The sequence below is a fragment of the Mus musculus genome, chromosome 5, assembly GCF_000001635.26.
Source record: "Mus musculus strain C57BL/6J chromosome 5, GRCm38.p6 C57BL/6J".
Lineage (NCBI taxonomy): Eukaryota > Metazoa > Chordata > Mammalia > Rodentia > Muridae > Mus > Mus musculus.
The window spans coordinates 145,822,867-145,838,276 of NC_000071.6; the positions used below are offsets into that span (position 1 = coordinate 145,822,867).

The following is a 15,410-nucleotide window of genomic DNA, read 5'->3' on the forward strand; positions in this document are numbered from 1 at the left end:
TTTTTTCTACTCTTTCCATCCCCTCCGTTTCCCTTCACTTTGAAACTTCCATGTTCTCCTTCTTTTGGGCCAGTGAATTTGAAGACTGCCTGGGAGCATCTTTTCATTAATCCTGCCAATTTCATATATATACATGGCTTGAATTGCTTTATTTGACTGGCAGAGAAATAACTTATCACCCAGATCCTAACTCTGACAGCTCACAGCCTTCTGTAACTATTTATTTAGAGGAGTAGATACCATTTTCTGGTCTCCATGGGTGGCCTCTTCCACATACCACCCCTCAACACAGACACACACTCTGAAATAAACATAATTGAAAATAAAATTTGCAAACAAAAAATTGATTTTCTCTTTAACTCCTCTGTGAGTGTGCATTCTGACAAGACTTATGATATTCTCCTCATCTACTCAGTGATGGTGCATTTTAACATGACTTATGGTTTTCTTCTCATCTCCTCTGTGATGGTCCATCTTAACATGACTTAAGATTTTCTCATCTCCTGTGTGATAGTCTATCCTGAGATGAGTCATGATTTTCTCCTCATCTCCTCTCTGAGAGTCCATCCTGACATGACTTATTTTTCTCATTTCCTCTCTTATGGTCCATCTTAAAATAATAATGATATTCTTCTCATCTGCTCTGTGAGGGTCCAATCCTGACATGACATATGATATCTTCCTTATCTTTTTTGTGAATGTCCGTCCTTACATGACTTACTTGAAATGTTTCCTTACTTCCAGCCCTGTCCAACATGGAGATCACAACTCAGTCAATTATGTTTATTTTTGCTTCCTACAAACCCACCAGCAGCACACTTTCCTTTGCCCTGTGTTCCCTGGTCACTCACCATGCTAGCTAGAAGAAACTGCAGGAGAACGATAAGACTCTGACCAATAAGGTAAGAGGATGGTGTAAGAGGGAAATAGAGAAGCCTCAACAAAGACACTTTCTTATCACCCACAATGGTGTGTGTGTAAGTGTGTGTGTTGCTTCTGCCTCTGACCAGCAGAAAAGAGCGTCGACACAGCATTCTTCTCAAAGCAGTTTATTCAGGAACCTTTCAACATGCAGGCAGGAATCTCTCTCTCTGTCTCTGACCACAATCCCTTATATATCCCCTCAACCATGCCCCATCAGCCCAGTCCACAAAATCTCAGTTCATTGGCCTTCGTCAAATGGCCTGATCTTGCATCATGGTGTGCCTGTGCAGCTCTCACGATGGACCTGGCTTATTTTTGGGTGTATGAGGAAGTCAGGTGAGAGTCATAATACTTGGCTGCAGCCTGGGGCACCATCTTGGGACTTCCGCCACACCCACTCCCCACATCTCCCCTTTTTTCGTTTTTTGGCAGAGAGAATGCCTGTCTTAGGTTGCCCCCTGAGGCAATGCCTCTTACCCATCATTGGGAGACAAACAGCTTTGGTTTGATCCCTGTCTTAGTTTGGTGACTAACCCTAGGGAGTCTTACCTGTCATTGAATACTTCTCTAGAATGCCAAGACACACTTGAGGAAACTGTTCTGTCTCCACCACTGCAAAAGCCTGTATCATCAAGGCTTGGGTTCTGCACTGACGAAACTGTACACGGCAAATGCACCAAAAGGCCAGTATGCTGATTAATATCAGATACAGGGTAAGTCCACCAATTCCAGCCCACTCTTTCAATCGGGAGACAGCTGTAGATCCAGCTGGCCAGTCCTTCAGCCATGGACATGTCCACTCAGGACAATGGATTGTCTCAATTCCCGAACTAATCCATCAAAATGCTGAGACCAATTTCCTGTAAGGTACTGGGATATAGTAAGACTTGGCTGCAGTCCCATGTGCCATCTTGGGACTACTGCCACACTCGCTCCCCACATCTGTGTGTGTGGTTGACACACACACACAGAGAGAGAGAGAGAGAGAGAGAGAGAGAGAGAGAGAGAGAGAGAGAGAGAGATTGAAAAAGTGTGGTGTGTGTACATGTCTGTGTTAAGGTGTTCGTAAGTGGGCATGTGAGTATATGCTTGCAAGATTGTGTATGAGTGCTTGTGTGTGTATGTGTGTGAAGGTTAGAGGACAACTTTGGGGTTGGTCCTTCCTTTTTTCCTACTTTTACATAGGGTTTCTTTGTTGCCACTGCTGCATAATCAAACACTCTAGCCCATGAATCTAGGGAATCTTCAGTTGCTATCTTCCATTTTGCTATGAGAAGACTGAGATTACAGATCTGTATTTACATGATGGTGTGTGTGTTTGTTTGTGTGTGTGTGTGCATTGTGCATGTGTGTATGTGTGAGTGAGTGTGTGTGTGTGTGTGTGTGTGTGTGTGTGTGTGTGTGTTACACATCTGGGATTTAAGAGGAATCAGAATTGAAGTCCTTACACTTCCATAGCAAGCATGCACACCACTGAGCCATCTTTCAAATTATGGTGATCTTATTTTACATTTTTGTATGTATGTATGTATGTATGTATGCATTTATGTAAGTATATATGTATATGTGTGTATATATGTATGGAGATGTGGGGCATTGGGCTATGCAAAGCCAAACAGTCTGGTCTCCAGTAGAGCTGAGTTATTGAACCCTGAGACCCGGTGGTCATAATTTACCTACATGGGACAAAAGAATTTCTCTCATGTCTCCTGGAACTCTGGCTCCTGTCTAAGTTACCACCCCTCTCAGCCCCCACAAGAGAAGCATGGCTCCAGTCATGTAGGCAATGTCTCAAGCTTCTGACCTTCAGGATAGACTCTTCCCCAGTTACCTAGCAAGAGTAAAGACCATAAGAGGGGCTGCTTGGCCCCACCTCACTCTCTCCTTCCTTTGTTCTCTTACCTCTCACTTCTCTCACTCCTCTCTCTTTGTCTTCTCTCCTCTCCTCTCCTCTCCTCTCCTCTCCTCTCCTCTATGCCTCTTGCTCTTACTCTTTCTCTCTAGCCTTCCCCTTCCTCTCTCCCCCTTCTCTCTTTCTCTCTGCCTTTCTACAATAAAGCTCTAAAACAATAGAGAGTCTCTGTTCATCAAGGCTGTGCTTACTCTTGCTGGTGTGAGAACCTCTCTTCCCACATCCCTCTCTCCCATAACCCTGGGGCTACAGAGTGTGGCCCTAAGTCCCACAGTTCGGGGATGCCCATTGTCCACCCCTTGTTGAGCTGGTCAGAGGCTTGGATGCCCACCCAGGGCTGAGTGGAAAGCATCTGTAGGCCTTCCCACGTCTGCCTATCTAGAGCATAGGTGGAACTCTGGTGGAACATGGGTCCTCCCTCCCCCTCTTCTTCAGGCCCCTTTTTAGTTCCCACATGGGGGCATATGTGCTGCAGCATGTGTGTTAAGGTCAAAGGATAATCTGAAGGAATTTCTTCTCTCTTTCTGCTGCATCAGTTTTAAGGGTCCAAATCAGGTTAGTAGTTTCAGAGGCAGGTGACTTTGCTCCCTGAGCTGTCTGAGTAGCACTTGACAACTTGTAACAGGAGTAAAAGCACTGGTTTTTCCCAGAACCATCTAGAAGTTATCATAAACGGCAACAAAAGGAGACATGGGCAATACATTTTCTCATGGCAACAGAAGGTTTCTGTAACACAGGGCTGGGCCTGGTGTGTGTCTGTTGTCTAGGACCAGAGAATACCAACTAAGAAACATGCACACATTCTGAGTGATGTAAAAGATATGCAGTTATCATTCAGATCTCTGAATTGTTCAATGATAGTGCTAGATATGCTGTGTTCCAGCTGTACCCTGAGAGAGCCTAGACTGGGCCTTGATAGAGGTGCATGGATTGACTTAGCTCTGTGTCATGATTCCCCCTATCTATTTATAGTTATAGAAGAAGCCAGGGTGTGAGCCTTATTGTCTAAATCACAAGCCAAACTCTCTCTCTCTCTCTCTCTCTCTCTCTCTCTCTCTCTCTCTCTCTCTCTCTCTCTCTTTTTGTGTGTGTGTGTAAATATGTGCTTTTGTGTGTGTGTAAATATGTGCTTTTGTTTGTGTGTGTAAATATGTGCTTTTGTGTGTGTGTGTTAGTGTGTGTCGGTCATAGGTTTACATTGTAGACATTTCTAAATCACTTTCCACCATGACTTTAGATGGGATATCTCACTAAACCTGGAGGTGATCTATTTGGCTAGGCTGTTTAGCCAATGTGCACCAGACATGCACTGTCTCAGTCTACATACTGCTGGAATTATAGATGGGTGACACTCTGTCTGGCTTTATAAATGATTTGTATTTGAACTTATTTCCTCAGGCTTGCATAATAGAAACTTCACTAACTGAGCACATTCCAGGCCACAGGTGATAATTATTCCACTTTGTAAGGAGCTTGAGAAACGGCGCAATGGGTAAGTCTTTCATGGGATCCATTCATATTTGAGCCCTAGCAATCAAAGGGCAGTTCTCAACTGCTCTAACTCTAGGAATAGGAGATGTGATGCCCTCTTTTGGCTTCTGTTGGCAGTGTACTCATGTGGTACACATACACACATACACAAAAATCACCTACACACATAAAATAAAGCAAAAGTCTAAAAACCCTTTAAAATGTGCTAATTAAAGTCCTTTGAGATGCTGAGCTTGATTTTGAAGCTGCTGAGAAATCAGCAATAGACACAGTTGAAATCAAATCTGAAAATCTCAGAACAAATGTTTTTATCTTTCTTCCCAGGCACTTCCCACTTATGATACTATGTGGAATTGGAGTCCCTAGATATGGTGTTGAATGAAACCCTCAGATTATACCCAACTGCTGATAGACTTGTGAAAGTCTATAAAAAAGATGTTGAACTCAATGATGCGTTTATACTCAAATGGTCATTAGAGATTGTATCATGTTATTCTCTTTGTCATGACCCGCAGAACTGGCCAGAACATAAGGAATTCTGCCCTGAAAGGTAAGAAAACCCCAGAAGCACAACCTGCTCTGTGTGGTTTTCTATTTCCCTTAGACATTGGGGTTTAGGAAGGCTGTTGAGATGCTCCTTGGGGAGATATAGGAAATGTACTGGTACAAGGCCATGTTTCTTTCTTGCTGCTGGGATCTTGAAATGCCTACATCCTACTCAGGGTAGGAGAAATGCAGCCTAATTGAGAAATGATGGAGGCAGCAATGGAGAATGTGATTCTCAAACTCTTAGACACCCAGATACCACTGGGAACTTCCAAGATTGCTGCAGGCTTTCGATGAGTAAGCAGAAGTGTGTGCATGAATGTGTGTGTGTGTGTATGTGTGAATCTGGCTTAGTTCAGTGTGAGTGTCAGGAGTTCAGAGAGACCTTCTGTAGAGGACTTACAAGCAGCTCTGTTTTTTTAATGTTTAAGGATATACCTCCTCTTCTTCCTTTTTATTTTATAATAATCTCATGAATGGATAAGGAATTCTGATCATTTTCACCTCACATTACCCTGTCTCTTCTTCCTCCCATTCATGTGGAATCCCTGAATGTCTTCAACCAGTCCTCCACATGTCTTTATATATTTTGGGGGTTTTATGTGACTTTTGAGTTTACTTAGAGTTGCTTACATAAGCAAAGGTGTAGAAGTTATATCCTGGAGAATGACCAACTCACCATCATCTACAACATTAAAGAAAATATTTTCCCTCCTCCACCAACAATTTATTGACAACAGCTCCTTAGTAGATGGCATCTCATAGGCACCTTCCCCACCCATGTTGGAATGATGATGTTTCTTGTCTTGTGTAGGCATCCACAGCTGCTATGAGTTCATGAGTGCAATGGACATGGCATGTCCAAGTAATAGTACTTCACAGTACCCATTTCATTCAGTGGCTCTTACAGTCTTTCTGATGTTTCTTCTGTGATGTTTCCTGAGCTTTGGAGGGGCTGGGAACACCACAAGAGCATATTCTCAGCATTATGATGAGTAATGAGTTTCTGTTTAAAATGTCTCCCACTGCAAACTGAAGCTTCTTTGACCATGGCTGAGATCAGCATTAATTTTTGTGTGTAGAGATACATATTTAGAAGGCATTTTGATGCCATGTCTACTTAGATAAACAACAGCAGTACATTCACATCTAGTGTCAGTGATGCCTGGAGCCATGGGCTTTTTGACAGGATTTACAGTACTGGGCATTAATTTCCTCTGTTAATTGGACTTCCAATCCAATAAGAAAAGGGTTGGTTCCCCCTACCCCCATAACACTACAATGACACCAGCGTGTGCTCACACATGGATGCAATATTTTCACAGTTTTTGTCTTCCCACAACCACATGAAGACTCTTATAAGGCAAGGAGGATGGAAAAAAATCGTTAATGTAAAATCCTCAGAGCCAAATACCTGCTCTCCAGGTCCATTCATTTGCCGAGGAATTCCATAAATTCATTCTTTTTAATAGCTGAGTAGTACTCCATTGTGTAAATGTACCACATTTTCTGTATCCATTCCTCCGTTGAGGGGCATCTGGGTTCTTTCCAGCTTCTGGCTATTATAAATAAGGCTGCTATGAACACATTGGAACGTGTGTCCTATTTACCGGTTGGATCATCTTTGGGATATATGCCCAGGAGAGTTATTGCGGGATCCTCCGGTACTACTATGTCCAATTTTCTGAGGAACTGCCAGAATGATTTCCAGAGGGGTTGTACAAGCTTGCAATCCCACCAACAATGGAGGAATGTACCTCTTTCTTCACATTCTCGCCAGCATCTGCTGTCACCTGAATTTTTGATCTTAGCCATTCTGACTGGTGTGAGGTGGAATCTCAGGATTGTTTTGATTTGAATTTCCCTGATGATTAAGGATGTTGAACATTTTTGCAGATGCTTCTCAGCCATTCGGTATTCCACAGGTGAGAATTCTTTGCTTATATCTGAGCCCCATTTTTAATGGGGTTATTTGATTTTCTGGAGTCCACCTTCTTGAGTTCTTTATATATATTGGATATTAGTCCTCTATCTGATTTAGGATAGGTAAAGAACCTTTCCCAATCTGTTGGTGGCCTTTTTGTCTTATTGATGGTGTCTTTTGCCTTACAGAAGCTTTGCAATTTTTTGAGGTCCCATTTGTCGAATCTAGATCTTACAGCACAAGCCATTGCTGTTCTATTCAGGAGGTTTTCCTCTGTGCCCATATCTTTGAGGCTTTTCCCCACTTTCTTCTCTAAAAGTTTCACTGTATCTGGTTTTATGTGGAGGTCCTCGATCCACTTACATTTGGCCTTAGCACAAGGAGATAGGAATGGATCAATATCTTTTCTCCTACATGGTAACAGCCAGTTATGCCAGCACCATTTGTTGAAAATGCTGTCTTTTTTCCACTGGATCATTTTAGCTCCCTTGTCAAAGATCAAGTGACCATAGGTGTGTGGGTTCATTTTTGGGTCTTAAGTTCTATTCCTTTGGTTTACTTTTCTGTTGCTATACCAGTACCATGCAGTTTTTATTACAATTGCTTTTTAGTACAGCTTTAGGTCAGGCATGGTTTTTCCACCTGAGGTTCTTTTATCCTTGAGAAGAGTTTTTGCTGTCCTAGGTGTTTTCTTATTCCAGATAAATTTGCAGATTGCCTTTTCTAATTTGTTGAAAATTGATTTGGAATATTGATGGGGATTGCATTGAATCTGTAGATTGCTTTTGGCAAAATAGCCATTTTTACTATATTGATCCTGCCAATCCATGAGCATGCGAGATCTTTCCATCTTCTGAGATCTTCTTTAATTTCTTTCTTCAGAGACCTGACATTCTCATCATACAGATATTTCACTTCATTAGTTAGAGTCACGGCAAGTTATTTTATATTATTAGTGACTATTAAGAAGGGTATTGTTTCCCTAATTTCATTCTCAGCCTGTTTATCCTTTGTGTAGAGAAAGGCCATTGACTTGTTTGAGTTAATTTTATATCTAGCTACTACACTGAAGCTGTTTATCAGGTTTAGGAGTTCTCTGGTGGAATTTTTACGTGTCACTTATATATACTGTCATATCATCTGCAAAAAATGATATTTTGGCTCCTTTCTTTCCAATTTGTATCCCTTTGATCCCCTTTTGTTGTCGAATTGCTCTGGCTAGGACTTTAAGTACAATGTTGAACAGGTCGGGAGAGAATGGTAGCCTTGTCTAGTCCATGATTTTAGTGGGAATGCCTCCAGATTCTCACCATTTACTTTGATGTTGGCAACTGGTTTGCTGTAGATTATTTTATCATGTTTAGGTATGGGCCTTGAATTCCTGATCTTTCTAAGACTTTTAAAATGAATGGGTGTTGGATTTTGTCAAATGCTTTCTCTGCATCTAAAGAGATGATCATGTGGTTTTTGTCTTTGAGTTTGTTTATATAGTGGATTACGTTGATGGATTTCCATATATTAAACCATCCCTGCATCCCTGGAATAAAACCTACTTGGTCAGGAGGGATGATTGTTTTGATGTGTTCTTGGATTCGGATAGTGAGAATTATATTGAGGATTTTTGCATTGATATTCATAAGGGAAATTGGTCTGAAGTTCTCTTTGTTGGGTCTTTCTGTGGTTTAGGTATCAGAGTAATTGTGGATTCATAGAATTAACTGAGTAGAGTACCTTCTGCTTCTATTTTGTGGAATTGTTTGTCCCGAACTGGAATTAGATCTTCTTTCAAGGTCTGATAGAACTCTGCATTAAACCCATCTGGTCCTGTGCTATTTTTGTTTGGGAGACTACTAATGACGGCTTCTATTTCTTTAGGGGATATAGGACTGCTTAGATCATTAACCTGATCCTGATACTTTGCTACCTGGTATCTGTCTAGAAATTTGTCCATTTCATCCATTTCCAGTTTTGTTGAGTATAGCCTTTTGTAGATGGATCTGATGGTGTTTTGGATTTCTTCAGGATCTGTTGTTATGTCTCCGTTTTCATTTCTGATTTTGTTAATTAGGATGCTGTCCCTGTGACTCTAGTGAGTCTGGCTAAGGGTTTATCTATCTTGTTGATTTTCTCAAAGAACCAAATTTTTGTTTTGTTGATTCTTTGAATGGTTCTTGTTTCTACTTGGTTAATCCCCCCCCCCCCGAGTTTGATTATTTCCTGATGTCTACTCCTCTTGGGTGAAATTTGTTCCATCTTTTCTAGAGATTTAGGTGTGTTGTCAAGCTGCTAGTGTGTGCTCTCTGTAGTTTCTTTTTGGAGGCACTCAGAGCTATGAGTTTTCCTGTTATAAATGCTTTCATTGTGTCCCATAAGTTTGGGTATGTTGTGGCTTCATTTTCATTAAACTCTAAAAAGTCTTTAATTTCTTTCTTTATTTCTTCCTTGACCAAGGTATCTTTGAGAAGTATGTTGTTCAGTTTCCATGTGAATGTTGGCTTTCTATTATTTATGTTGTTATTGAAGATCAGCCTTAGTCCATGATTTTCTGATAGGATGCATGGGACAATTTCAATATTTTTGTATCTGTTGAGGCCTGTTTCATGACTAATTATATGGTCAGTTTTGGAGAAGGTACCATGAGGTGCTGAGTAGAAGGTATATCCTTTTGTTTTAGGATAAAATGTTCTTTAGATATCTGTTAAATCCATTTTTTCCATAACTTCTGTTATTTTCACTACGTCCCTGCTTAGTTTCTCTTTCCATGATCTGTCCATTGATGAAAGTGGTGTGTTGAAGTCTCCCACTATTATTGTGTGAGGTGCGATGTGTGCTTTGAATTTTACTAAAGTTTCTTTAATGAATGTGGCTGCGCTTGCATTTGGAGCATAGATATTCACATCTTGGAAGATTTTAACTTTGATGAGTATGAAGTGCCGCTCCTTTTCTTTTTTCAAAAATTTGGGTTGGAAGTCGATTTTATTTGATATTAGAATGGCTACTCCACCTTGTTTCTTCAGATCATGTGTTTGGAAAAAATTTTTCCAGCCTTTTACTCTGAGATAGTGTCTGTCTTTTTCCCTGAGTTGAGTTTCCTGTAAGCAGCAAAATTTTGGGTCCTGTCTATATAGCCCGTCTGTTAGCGTATGTCCTTTTATTTTAAACTGAGTCCATTGATATAAGAGATATTAAGGAGAAGTAATTGTTGCTTCCTATTATTTATGTTGTTAGAGTTGGCATTCTGTTCTTGTGGCTGTCTTCTTTTCGGTTTGATGAAGGATTGTTTCTTGCTTTTTCTAGGACATGGTTTCTATCCTTTTATTGTTTTTTTCCTGTTATTATCCTTTGAAGGGCTGGATTCGTGGAAAGATAATGTGTGACTTTGGTTTTGTCATGGAATACTTTGTTTTCTCCATCTATGCTAATTGAAAGTTTGTCTGGCTTTAGTAGCCTGGGCTGGCATTTGTGTTCTCTTAGTGTCTGTATAACATCTGTCCAGGATCTTCTGGCTTTCATAGTCTATGGTGAAAAGTGTGGTGTAATTCTAATAGGCCTGCCTTTATATGTTACTTGATCTTTTCCCCTTACTGCTTTTAATATTCTATCTTTATTTAGTGTATTTGTTGTTCTGATTATTATGTGTTGGGATGAATTTCTTTTCTGGTCCAGTCTATTTGGAGTTCTGTAGGCTTCTTGTATGTTCATGGGCATCTCCTTCTTTAGGTTTGGGAAGTTTTCTTCTATAATTTTGTTGAAGATATTTTATGGCCTTTTAAGTAGTAAATCTTCATTCTCATCTACTACTATTATCTGTAGGTCTGGTCTTCTCTTTATGTCCTGGATTTCCTGCATCTTTTGAGTTAGGATCTTCTTGCATTTTGCATTTTCTTTGATTGTTGTGCTAATTTTCTCTAAGGAATCTTCTGCACCTGAGATTCTCTCTTCCATCTCTTGTATTCTGTTGCTGATGCTCGAATCAATGGTTCCAGATTTGTTTCCTAGGGTGTCTATCTCCAGTGTTGCCAAAATTTGGATTTTCTTTATTGTGTCTCCTTCCCTTTTTAGGTCTATTATGGTTTTGTTCATTTCTATCACGTGTTTAGATGTGCTTTCCTGTTTTTCTTTAAGAACTTCTACCTGTTTGGTTGTGTTTTCCTGTTTTTCTTTAATAACTTGTAACTCTTTAGCAGTGGTCTCCTGTATTCTTTAAGTGAGTTATTAAAGTCCTTCTTGATGTCTGCTACCATCATCATGAGATATGCTTTTAAATACAGGTCTAGCTTTTTGGTTGTGTTGGGGTGCCCAGGACTGGGTGAGGTGGGAGTGCTGTGTTCTGATGATGGTGAGTGGTCTTGGTTTCTGTTAGTAAGATTCTTATGTTTGCCTTTCGCCATCTGGTAATCTCTGGAGTTATTTGTTATAGTTGTCACTGGTTAGAGCTTGTTCCTCAGGTGATTCTGTTAGCCTCTATCAGCAGACCTGGGAGACTAGATCTGCCCTGAGTTTCAGTGGTCTGAAGACTGTCTGGAGGCAGGCACTCCTCTTGCAGGGAAGGTGCACAGATATCTGGCGTTCAGACCTGCCTCCTGGCAGAAGATGAAGGCCTGAAACAGGGCCTGTCCCAGAAGCTGTTAGCTTCTGTAGTCCACACTCTCATCTGCAGAGACTAATCTCAAAGGGATCCAGGAAAGAAGATGGCTTCCCCAGGTGTTCTGGCAAAGCCTACCCGGGCGGGGAGGACAACTGTCCTCTGGCAGGGGAGGTGCCTTGTTTTCTGGAGCCTGAAACAGGGTCTTCTTCAGAAGCTGTCCTCTAGGGACCTTTGGGGTGTCTTCAGACTCCTCGCCCAGGTGACCCGGTGCTGGCGCTGACCAGAAGGGACTTTAGACCCTGGTCAGGCCATGTTTACTGATTCCCTAATTCTGTCTCAGGTCCCGTGTAATTGGAATGGAACAGAAGTTGTGTTCCACTTACCGGTGGCCCTAAGATAATGTGAAGAGTCCTCTAGAGACCTTGGTGCTGTCTGCTGACTCCACGTCCAAGGTAACCCAGTGCTGGCACCGATCTGAAGGGACTTGTTGCAATTTTTCTTGCTCTCTGGTGTCATATTTATACTCCTTCTTCCCAGGTCCTTTCATATATTTGCTATAGCCAGACATCTTTTCACGTGTGCGTGCTTCAGGAGAACAATCTTTCAAATATTTGCTTTGGCAAGACATCAGTTCACCTGTGTGCCTCAGCAAAACATCATTTGACTAACTTTTCAAAGTACTAGAAGGTTCTGCTTCACTGGTTAGAAGTCAGAAGCAACATTGCAAATGTAGCTCTTATGCATTTATCCTTTTTTAACTTGTCATCTACTATTGCCTTCAGGTTCAGCATGGAAAACAAGGGCAGCATTGATCCTTATGGAATATCTGCCCTTTGGAAATGGACCCAGGAACTGCATTAGCATGAGGTTTGCTGTCATGAGTATGAAATTTGCTCTCACTAAACTCCTGCAGAACTGCTACTTCCACTCCTGTAAGAAAACACAGGTGAGAGAGGAAACTTTCTTTATAAATAGTGTTTTCCTGGAGGCATTGTTCCAACTCAAGATTCTGTATGTTAAAATGATCATAAATGTTTGAGATATAATAATTTATTTTCTGGCCAAATGAGCCACTTGTATCCATATATTACCTAAGATGCCTGTTGTTGTTTCCATCTATAGAATACAACTGTGTCATCATGAAGAATAATTTAGGCTAATATTACATGATTATATGCATTTTCTTTGAAATTCTAGCCATGTACAATGGATATTGGGTATGTCATGTATCATTAGGAGGTTACATAGTCATGTATTCAATGGTTGTTGAGTGTTTCACTCTTCTTCCAGAGCTCAAAGAAACCTTCTTCCCACATTCTTCTTAACCAGTAGATGTACATCAGAATTACAGACATAATTCTAATATGGGGTATGGGATGTTTTTGAGCTGGCAAAAGGCTTATGTACTATGCCCAAATCTCTGGTCCCTATTCCTACAACTACATGAAATAGTTGTGGTGGAGCATACCAGTAATTCCTGCACTCAGGAGTTACAAACATGAGGATAAGAATCTCAAGTAATTCTTGGCCTCTTAAAGAGTTTGAACCCTACATGGGCTGTGCGTCTCAAAGAGGAACCAGAAACTCATTATGCCTGGTCATTTCTGAAATCCTAAAACAGTTCACCCAGAGTGTGGCTTTAAAAGTCCATCTCTGATTTCACATGTGATGCCAAGTTGAGAATCATTATTTTAAAAGATGAACTCTGGGTCTCATGAGATGGCTCAGTTGCTAAGAGCACTTTCTGTACTTACAAAGGACCTGAATTTAGGTTCCATCACCCATATGGTAGTTCATAACCATTAGTATATCCATATCCATGGGCTCTGATGTCCCCCTCTGATTTTTTCTTGAGATTGCATATGTTTGGTATATATGAATATGTTCAGACAAAATACTCCTATACATAAATATAAATCTTTTAAAAGTCACTTGTTATGATGAACTTCAACCCTATTGTCTTAGTCAGGGTTTCTATTCCTACACAAACATCATGACCAAGAAGCAAGTTGGGGAGGAAAGGGTTTATTCAGCTTACACTTCCGTACTGCTGTTCATTACCAAGGAAGTCAGGACTGGAACTCAAGCAGGTCAGGAAGCAGGAACTGATGCAGAGCCATGGAGGGTTGTTACTTACTGGCTTGCTTCCCTTGGCTTGCTGAGCCTGCTTTCTTATAGAACCCAAGACTACCAGCCCAGAGATGGTCCCACCCACAAGGGGCCTTTCCCTCTATATCACTAATTGAGAAAATGCCTTACAGTTGGATCTCATGGAGGCATTTTCTCAACTGAAGCTCTTTTCTCTGTGATAACTCCACCTGTGTCAAGTTGACACAAAACTAGCCAGTACACCTATTAAAGTAATCCTTCAACAAACCTAAAAGAAGACAGCCACAAGAAAAGAATCCCAACTTAAAAAAAAAAGGAAGCAACAATTACTTTTCCTTAATTTCTCTTTACATCAATGAACTGAATTCCCCAGTAAAAAGGCATTGACTAATAGACTGGCTAAACAAACAGGACCCAACATTTTGCTGCTGACAGGAAACCACCCTCGGGGAAAAAGACAAACACTACCTCAGAGTGAAAGGCTAGAAAACAATTTTCCAAGCAAATGGTCCAAAGAAACAAGGTGGTGTAGCCACTCTAATATCGAATAAAATTGACTTCCAACCCAAAGTCATCAAAAAAGATAAGGAGGGGCACTTAATACTCATCAAAGGTAAAATCTACCAAGATGAACTCTCAATTCTGAATATCTATTCTCCAAATACAAGGGCAGTCACATTCATTAAAGAAACTTCAGTAAAGCTCAAAGCACACATTGCACCTCACACAATAATAGTGGGAGACTTCAACACCCCAGTCTCACCAATGGAGAGATCCTGAAGACAGAAACTAAACAGAGACACATAGACACTAACTGAAGTTATGAAACAAATAGGTTTAATAGATATCTACAGAACATTTTATCCTAAACCAAAAGGATATACCACATGGTACTTCTTCCAAAATTGACCATATATGCTCACAAAACAGGCCTCCAGAGATACAGAAATATTGAAAAATTTCCCATGCATCCTATCTGAGCACCAAGGACTAAGGCTGATCTTCAATAACAACATAATTAATAGAAAGCCAGGATTCACGTGTAAACTGAACAACACTCCACTCAATGATTCCTTGGTTAAGGATAAAATAAAGAAAGAAATTAAAGACTTTTTAGAGTTTAATGAAAATGAAGCCACAACATACCCAAACTTATGGGACACAATGGAGGCAGTCCTAAGAGGAAAACTCATAGCCCTCAGTGCCTCCAAAAAGAAACTAGAGAGAGCATACACTAGCAGCCTGACAGCACACCTAGAAGCTCTAGAAGTAAAGGAAGCAAATTTACCCAAGAGGAGTAGATGGCAGGAAATAATCAACCTCAGGGCTGAAATCAACCAAGTGGAAACAAAAAGAACTATTCAAAGAATCAACCAAACCAGGAGCTGGTTCTTTGAGAAATTCAACAAGATAGATAAACTCTTAGCCAGACTCACTAGAAGGCACAGGGACAGTATCCTAATTAACAAAATCAAAAATGAAAAAGGAGACATAACAACAAAACCTGAGGAAATCCAAAACATCATCAGATCCTACTACAAAAGACTATACTCAACAAACCTAGAAAACCTGGATGAAATGTGTGGGAAGCCATTGCAGAGTGGCAGTTACAGAGTGGCAGTTACAGAGTGGCAGTTGCAGAGTGGCAGTTGGCTACTACTGGCCACCACACATACACAGGCAGTAAAGTTTCTTTTGCCAAGATGAGGTTTTGAGAATTAACCAAAGTTAACCAATCAGATGAGAGACAAGTTAACCAAACAGATGAGAGACAAGTTAACCAATCAGATGAGAGAACGCCTCTCCTAGGCCTATATAAGCAGCACCAGTTCTGGGCTTGGGGTCTTTTTGCCTCTACAATCAAGCTCTCCCAATAAACGTGTGCAGAAGGATCCTGTTGCAGCGTCGTTCTTCCT

General features: G+C 40.8%; 1 long non-coding RNA gene and 1 pseudogene across 1 annotated transcript; both read left to right on the plus strand.

The window, feature by feature from the left end:
* On the plus strand, positions 744-5,074 carry Gm19089 (predicted gene, 19089; annotated as a pseudogene).
* On the plus strand, positions 11,746-15,410 carry Gm38744. Its single transcript, XR_868693.1, has 3 exons — positions 11,746-11,837; positions 12,168-12,331; positions 15,382-15,410. It is a non-coding gene; the product is annotated as a predicted gene, 38744 (long non-coding RNA).